Source organism: Podarcis bocagei (assembly GCF_964188305.1).
Source record: "Podarcis bocagei genome assembly, chromosome: Z".
Classification (NCBI taxonomy): domain Eukaryota; kingdom Metazoa; phylum Chordata; class Lepidosauria; order Squamata; family Lacertidae; genus Podarcis; species Podarcis bocagei.
In genome coordinates, this window is record NC_138140.1 from 41,105,019 (window position 1) to 41,114,368 (window position 9,350).

Below are 9,350 nucleotides of genomic sequence, written 5' to 3' on the forward strand. Positions count from 1 at the left end.
ATACTAAAGAGTGAGAGAGTGGGGAAAATACACCTGGAATGACCACCTGAGATCTTGCAAGATTTCTTGGGAGCCCTCATGTGACCTTCCCAGAGCCTAGTAAACAAGGTGTGGGCTTTTAAAAGCTGTCCGCCTTGTGTGCAGGGACATGACCCACTCAGTGCCAGCTCTGGATAGGTAGAGATGGTCATGCAATGCTGCTCTGGCGGCATTCCAGCTTTGCACAAGTTTGCTTATACATGCAGTAGCTAGTAAGGTAATCCCCACCACACACACACAGGTGAGATGTACCTGTATTTTCTTCCACAATCCGGGAAGCAGTGAGGCTACAGGGAACCAGACAGAGGGCCTTCTTGATAGTGGCGCCCACCCTGTGGAACGCCCTCCCATCAGATGTCAAAGAGATAAACAACTACCTGGCATTCAGAAGACATCTTAAGGCAGCCCTGTTCAGGGAAGTTTTTAACGTGTGATATTTTACTGTATTTTTGGTTTTTATGGAAGCCGCCCAGAGTGGCTGGGGAGGCCCAGCCAGATGGGCGGGGTATAAATAATAAATTATTATTATTATTATTATTATTATTATTATTATTATTATTATTATTTCATTCATAAGAACTGCACAGTATATTTGTTTATTTAAAGATTTCCAACATGCCTTTCAAAGTGCACTGGCCTCACATGCTGGTTTACAACATTCTAAAACACACACAACACAACAAATCAACTCCACCATCATTCAAGTAGCAGATTTTTTTAAAAAAAAATCAATTAATTAATTGACAGCTTGCCACTAAGCCCCCTAAAGTGATTTACACAGTGCCATAAAAATATAGAGAGAACAATTGCATATATATAAAACAGTTTTTAAAATCCATATATACCGTATTTTTTGCTCCATAGGAAGCACTTTTTCCCTCCTAAAAAGCAAGGGAAAAAGTCTGTGCGTCTTATGGAGCGAATGTGTGTTCCCTGGAGCCAAATCGCTGTTGTCCTGTGCTCCTGGGCTGCTCTTTGGGGGTGGGGGGAGGAGCCACGGTGCTCTGCCGGCAGCCTCTGCTTTCCCCAAAGTCCCGACAAGGTTTGCAAGCAGCGGGAAGGCTGTGCGCTCCCGGGCTGCTCTTTGGGGGTGGGGGGAGTAGCCACGCGGCTCTACCGGCAGCCTCTGCTTTCCCCTGAAGTCCCGACAAGGTTTGCAAGGTTTGGAAGCAGAGGGAAGGCTGTGTGCTGCTGGGGTGCTTTTTGGGGGTGGGGGTGGGGAGCCACACTGCTCTGCCTACAGCCTTTGCTTTCCCCTGAAGTCCGTGCAAGGTTTGCAAGTAGAGGGAAGGCTGTGTGCTCCTGGGGTGGAGGGTGGGGGTGGGGAGCAGCAAATTGCTGTCTCTCAGTGCCTCCTAATTCAACTGCAAAGGATTGCCTAACTGGATTCTGAGCTCCATTTGAAGTTTACAAATAGTAAGTTTGGGGATTTCTTCAAGTAGCAGTTTTGGGGAAATAGTCATAAATACATGCAAAGCATCTCTACAAACCAGTAATAGTAATTTCAGCTAAAACTGAGCAGGTATCTGGCTCAGGAACAGTTTAAACTGCACAGCTATAACCAGACATCCTGTGTGTGTGGACCATGTTCCTAGTAGCTAATCTTTACTGCTGAAAAGAGGCTCTGATATTCCATTCCAACTCTATAATTCATTATACAAATTCTTACAAGTACAGTCCACCTATACTAAACCAAAAACATTGTGTTCTCTTGGTATTGAATGGAAGCTATTTATCTGCCCTCTTTTCCTCCTCTGTTCTTTGCTCAGTCACTCCATTTTGAATCTTCCTTTCAAAACAACCATGCCTGTTTTGAGAAAACTTCAGAGATTTAGGAACTGGAGCACAATCATTTGATCTTTAGCTTCACAGTATTTTAATATTCTTTTGGAAGCCGCCCAGAGTGGCTGGGGAGGACCAGCCAGATGGGCGGGGTATAAATAACAAATTATTTTATTATTATTATTATTATTATTATTATTATTATTATTATTATTATCATCATCATCATCATCATCATCATCATCATCATCTTTTTGCTGTTCCTCCATACTCCAAGCACTTCTCATTTGCACAGCCCTGGTTTCTCTCCCTGACTATTAATATTCTTGATTAATAACAGTAAAATGCTCAAATTTTAGTTTTTGTGACTGCTGCCAATACTGACTTCCCAGTGATAATGAAAACAGCTACATTATAATGGAATGCGTCCTTTTTCCATTCTCATCATTATATACCATGGCTCGCTTTAAAGCAGCAAAGTGGACAGGAGCCACACACTTTGCTGTTTTAAATAGTTTAGTACAAAATTTGAGTCAGATTTTTTTTCTTGTTTTCCTGCTCTAAAAACTTGGTGCGTCTTTTGGTCAGGAGCGTCCTATGGAGCGAAAAATACGGTAAAAACAATTTAAAACAGAAATAGAGCCAGCAACATAAATACAGTGGTACCTCAGGTTACATACGCTTCAGGTTACAGACGCTTCAGGTTACAGACTCCGCTAACTCAGAAATATTACCTCCGGCGGCACGGCAGCAGCAGGAGGCCCCATTAGCTAAAGTGGTGCTTCAGGTTAAGAACAGTTTCAGGTTGACTACAGACCTCCAGAACGAATTAAGTACTTAACCTGAGGTACCACTGTATATAAAATGAGTTCAAGACCAATACAGATATTAACTAGGATAAACACATTACAGCAGAGCAGAGCACATTAAAGCTTAGCATGTTATTAATCCAATGCAGACTGGAATACAAATATCTTACAGGTCCTCTTAAAGACCAGCAATGAAGAGGTCATGTTTCCCTATGATGGAGGTTTCCTGAGGTTTGCCTTTCCTGTAAGTGATGATTGCATGCAGGGACGGTGTGGAAATTTTACCTATGGGGATTCCATTGCTACACACTCACATGCCTCTTGGGGGAATGTGCAGATTGTGATTCAGTCCACAAACTCTCTTCACGCTTTACAACATGTTCCAATGTTGATCTTGGTTGAAATGTGTACTAAGATGTGTTTAAAAACTTGCATATTGAGAGGAAAATGTATCACAGAGCTACAATTCCCAAAGTGCTTTAACAGGGAACTCTGGGAACTTTCCAGGGTGAATATGTGTCTCCTAACAACTCTCAGCACCCTTAGCAAACTATAGTTCCCAGGGTTCTTTGTTAGAAACCATGACTGTTCAATGATGCTGCTTTAGTGCAGACAGAACCACAGTTGTTGGAGAAGATAAGCAGGAAGGTACTAACATGCTCATGTCCTGTTCGTGGGCTTCCCTGTGATATATGGTTGGCCACAATGGAAACAGAAATGTCTTGTCTGAATCAGCAAGGCTCTCCTTATGTTTTATTGTGGGGAAGGGCTCTCTAGACATGTAGAAAGCTAACATATTCCACCTAGTATGTTGGGAAGAAATCTATTTCTTGTTATCTCCATTCACTTGAAAGATGGGTTAGTATTTTGAATTTGGATGTGCAGTGAATGAGTGCAGTGTTGGTTCTGCAGATAACTGGCCAGGCCCGCAGTATGGATTTGATTCTTACACCCTGGTCACAGGAGATTTTCTAAGCTGGAATTGAGTGCCCAGCAACCTTTGCAGATCATAGAATCATAGAATCATAGAGTTGGAAGAGACCACAAGGGCCATCGAGTCCAACCCCCTGCCAAGCAGGAAACACCATCAGAGCACTCCTGACATATGGTTGTCAAGCCTCTGCTTAAAGACCTCCAAAGCAGGAGACTCCACCACACTCCTTGGCAGCAAATTCCACTGTCGAACAGCTCTCACTGTCAGGAAGTTCTTCCTAATGTTTAGGTGGAATCTTCTTTCTTGTAGTTTGGATCCATTGCTCCGTGTCCACTTCTCTGGAGCAGCAGAAAACAACCTTTCTCCCTCCCTATATGACATCCTTTTATATATCTGAACATGTCTATCATATCACCCCTTAACCTCCTCTTCTCCAGGCTAAACATGCCCAGCTCCCTTAGCCGTTCCTCATAAGTCATCATTTCCAGGCCTTTGACCATTTTGGTTGCCCTCCTCTGGACACGTTCCAGTTTGTCAGTGTCCTTCTAAATAAAGCCACACTGGCCCATTACAGCCAATGGCAGGGGCGGCTCATCCCATTTCACTGCCTGAAGTAAATTGGGAAGCTGTCCCGGTGCCACCATTCCATCCCTGCAGAAGCATCACTTACCCGGATCATGTGGCAGCCACTTCTTCCAGTAAGATATCACTGCGGGATTCCGCCACTTCATGGGGGGGGGCTGTCCCCGGCAAATGGGGTGCTGCCCCCCAACTCAGCCAGGCTTCACATGCACACCTTCTTCCTTATAGCTAGACAAGCCTGTGAGCATCCTCCTGCTTATTCTTAGTGTTGCCTTTCTACACCTCAGAAAGGGGGGGGCAGGGACAACACTATAATGAGTGGGTTCTACCTGCTGTTTTGGACCTCTGGCTCCTCCTTCTATTGGGCTCCTTGCCTTCCAACCCAGCATTCCCAAAGTGCATGAACTGCCATTCTACAACACTGCAGATTCAACAACAAGAAGACATACTCCTTTCTAGGGGAATTCAGCAACCTTGCAAAATACATAATCTGGGTTTCTTCCACACCCTCAAATGAAGCTCAAACTAGACATTACAGTAAATATATGTCCCTCTTTCAAAATGGGCACCATGTCTCTTCCCTTTCCCCACTATAATGGCTAATGGAACTTGCCTTATGCCCTGATTTTCCATATTAGATGCCAACAGTGGTGGTGGTGAGAAATACAGAACATCATGGATGAATTATTGGCCAGGGTTGGCTCACGTATGAGTCCAAGTGAGGTGACCGCCTCAGGCAGCAGGATCCACCAGGACAGCAGATCCCAGTGTCAATCTTCTCCCCTTGTTCTTGATATAGATCTTCCCTGACTCCTTCTTCCCTAGTGGGGGGTGGAATTTTGGGGGTCCACCTCAGGTGCTGAAATGTCTTGTACTGGTCTTGTTATTGGCCAGCCTTAATTAATGCTATGCAGTTATTGTAATATCTCTTATGCCCCCACCCCCAATAACTTTGGAGGGTGGCAACATGAGAACAGGCCTTTTCTGTGGTGGCTCCCCATCTGAGGGCCACATGCCAGCAGTGAGTGTGACCAAAAGTAATAAGGAGCAAAGGAGCAATAAATGTGAATTTTAATTTTGTACCTTATGTTAGTTTCTACACACCCTCTCACACCTTCCTCTATCTTCTATCCAAATAAGCAAAGTTCAATAACATATTCCAGCCAGGCCAGAACACTTAGGAAATGAAGCAAAGTCAGCAAGAGGTGTGGCCTGGGGAAAGGGACATGGCCTCTTGAGAATTCCAGGGGCCAGGTAGAGTGAACTGGAGGGCCACATTTGGCCCCTGGACCTGAAGTTCCCACCCCTGTTGTAGCCCCTCTCAATTAGAACTTCCAGAAAGTGCTCATGTTCCTCCTCCTCCCCAGTAAAATGATTTTAAACACACACCATGCTTTGCCAGTATAGTTCTTTTAAAAGGTCTTTTAAAAGGTCTATTTCCTGGCATTTATTCACACCACACATTCACTTCAGCTCAGGGGTATTTTATCCAGATGATAAATAAGACAAAGTACTGAGAGGGGGGGTGGAAAGAAAATTCTAAATATCCCTCTTCCTTTTCAGACTAGGCGATGAGTGATTAAATGGCTAAGCATGGAATGTAATTATTGACAAACTGATAAAAGAAAGCAGAGACTGGCTTATTTGCTTTGATTTTTCCCACATCATAAAGAACTGGCAGTTACATTTAATTTGGCAGACGTTTACCTGACTATTATGGATGGAGGGAATCAAACAGGAATTCCGAGAGTTAGCAGAAGCAGACTAATCATGCACATTTGGATTGGCTATTTGTAGCAATAAAGTTAAGTAGTTTAGCTCTGTGTCCCTTACATGCTGCAACTCCTACACAAAATAATTGAGAAACGATCGTGCAGCTGAGATATCTGCACAGTTAACTTTCAGGGGGTGTTCTACCAGCAGAGGAAGGTTTCCTGCATGAAGTCAGACCATGGAGACCAGCATAGCTGTCAACGTTTCCCCCTTTTTAAGGGAAATTCCCTTATTCTGAATAGGATTCCTCGCAAGAAAAGGGAAAAGTTGACAGCTATGGAGACTAGGTTCAAATCTCCTCTCAGCCATGAAGCTCACTGGGGTGACCACACAATAGCGATCTCTCAGCCTAACCCACCATGTAGGATAGATAGCTGTGTGGATAAACTGAAGGAGTAGAGTACCATGTATGACACCTCAAGAATATAAGAAGAGCCTTGCTGGATCATGCCAATGGCCCATCTAGTCCAACACACTGTTCTCACAGGGGGCAGCCAGTATGTCCATAACAAGCCCGGAAAAAGGTCCTGAGTGCAATGGCACCCTCCCCACATGTGGTTCCAAGCAACTGCTATTCAATAGTGGAAGTAGAACACAGCCATCATGACTGGTAGCTGTTGATAGCCTTATTCTCCATGAATCTTGAGCTCCTGTGAAGAAATTTGGGATATAAAATCTAAATAACCAATAAATAATTGTAACTATTGCCTGTTTGATATTCTTCGTTGTTGCACTGATAGCCCTCCAAGGGTTTTTTCTGTTTGTTGTTGTTTCATAAGCGTAGAGGTTGCTGTTGTGCTAAATTCCGCGGTCACATCCTAAACCAGCTGGATTGAGATGACTGTTTTGCAGTATGTCTGCAGACAGTTCCTTTGGTAATTACAGGAACACCGAGCCATGTTGTCAATTGAGATGGCCAGCTGTGTTTACTTTCAGGCTGGGAGGAAGAATGGCCAATAGTTGAGACCATGCTGATCTTTCTCACGCTGAGAATTGCTGAGAGTGAGAGGGGTAACCTTCTATTTGTCTTTCATTCTCTGGCCAGCAATTGTAACCAAGTGATCCTACTTTACCTTTCATTTCTGAGACCATCGTTCCACAGAACAATAGGGAATGAATTCCAACAATAGTGATTGTAGGCTCATCCTTTTGTGCCATGTTTCTAGGCGCAGGTCTGGAATTTCCAGGTCTGTGTCTGGGTGGTGTTTGTGTTGTTGTTTTTCATTCTGCTGTTTTCCCTGGGAAATCAGAACAAACAGCAATCATGTTTTTCATGGCTTACCATTTGCTCCAACTCAGTGATAGAATGTGGGTTTCCCAGGCAAAACAAAAACCACTCAGACACGAACCTGGAAATCCCATACCTGTGCCTAGAAAGTGCAGCACAAAAGGAAGTGTTGTCGAGCCCTGAATTTCATGCTGAAGACTTATTTGTCAAGAGGTGACCTGTAAATCACTGAACACTTGGACAAACACACTTTCTGATGCTGCACTTGATTCAAATGTTTACACCTGCTTCTGTTCAGAGCAGGGGTAGCCTTGTGCATGGCTTATAGTTAGGAGTGACTGGAGCTGTAGTCTAATAACATATGGAGGACACTGCAATGGCTACCTCTGGTGCAGAATATTTCTAGGGAAATTAAAACTGACCCAATGTCAGTAACCACAGCAATCCACCTCAACAAGCATGTTGACTTGAGCTGCTTGTATGAGCAGCGTAACATTGAAGTGAAAAAGGGAGCAATCCTGCAGACAAAGAGCTGGTGTAGAACAAACAAGTGCAGGTTCAAGCTGGTGTAAAGTGACACCAGATCCAAAAGTGGTTCAGCAGTAGGGCTGCTGCTGTTGCTGCTTTGTCTGCTTTTTGTTTGACATTTTGTTATGTTTTTATATGTGCTGGAAACCACCCAGAGTGGCGAGGGAAACCCAGGCACATGAGCAGGGTATAAATAATAAATAATAAAACTATTGTTACAAATTATTATATCTGCCCTGTGACTTGTAGGCAGGGGTCCATGATTTGCAAACACTGGTCTGAGTGTTTTTGCATTCTGTTTCATTTTTGACCTGCCACTTTCCCAGGGAAAACTCGCTGTTTACCACTGAATCAGAATGAGCAGTGATCTGTGGAAAGCCCTATTGCCATTTGTTCCAATTATGGGTAACAGGACCTCCCCCACACAAAAGAAAACCTGGTTGGACATGTGCCTACAAATTGTGGCACAGATGGAAGTCTAGAGAAGCCCTAAATTTTGCAGAGAGAAAACATCTTAGAAAACAGTGTTCTGTGCTGGGTTTCCAGGTTACATAAGAAGAGTTTGGATTTGATATCCTGCTTTATTACTACCCAAAGGAGTCTCAAAGTGGCTAACATTCTCCTTTCCCTTCCTCCCCCACCACAAACACTTTGTTAAGTCTCTCAGCCCCGCTCACCTCAAAGAAGTGTGACTAGCCCAAGGTCACCCAGCAGCTGCATGTGGAGGAGCGGGGAAGCGAACCCGGTTCACCAGATTACGAGTCTGCCGCTCTTAACCGCTACACCACACTGGCTCTCACTTGAGCTTAATATGCAACCTAAGTCAACCCTCTCTGTTCATGCCCATGCAAGCCCCCTTTTGGGAGACTTACATCAGTCTTGGCTCAGCTAACTTTAGAAAGAGCGAGAGTTATCGCGGGACGCAGGCAGAGGATGGGGCGGTGCCGGAAGGAGGAGTTTGAGAAAGAGAGTTTTTCTGTGGGCAGGTGATGGGTTGCATAATGCAAGAGGGGGGATTTGCAGTGTACGGGTCTTCTAGAGTAGAGTCTCGGGTTTTGTGCTGGCAGGGGGCAGGGGAGTCAGAACTGGAGAGCGAGAGAAGGGGTTTGCACAGTCCTGGTGGAGAGTGGGGCAAATAGAGGTGAGTGGGTTGGAGACAGAGACTTAGAGTCAGAGAGTGAGAGAGATGGAGTTTGCATGGGCAAAGGTGGGTGGGTCTTAGTGCTTTCGCTGTCATTTTCGTTAAATATACCAGTGTAAACCCTGTGTGCCTTTGTAATGGATTGCTTTGATGTCATTTCTGCACCAAGTTCCTCCCTTGACTTGTCCCATATTTTGTCCAACCTGTCCTTTATTTTACCCTACCAAAGGCAGCAATCCTACTGGAAGGGGAAGGGGAAAATGCATGGCTTCCCACAACAAACTTAAAATTAGATTCAACAACACTAAAACTGGATCAACAGTTGTTTCCAAAATTCATCAATGGTCAAATTATGAGGGCCATTTCATCCATTATTCTCTGGAGGGAGGAAGCTTGTGTTCTGTGAAATGGGAAACTGCAACGTTCAGACTTCTTCCTTTTATTTTTAAAATTCAGGTAGCTGGGGGAGGTAATTTATATCCTAAGTACATGCAAATCTATTCTCAGTATCCATTGGAAAAGCTCTGGCCAGTG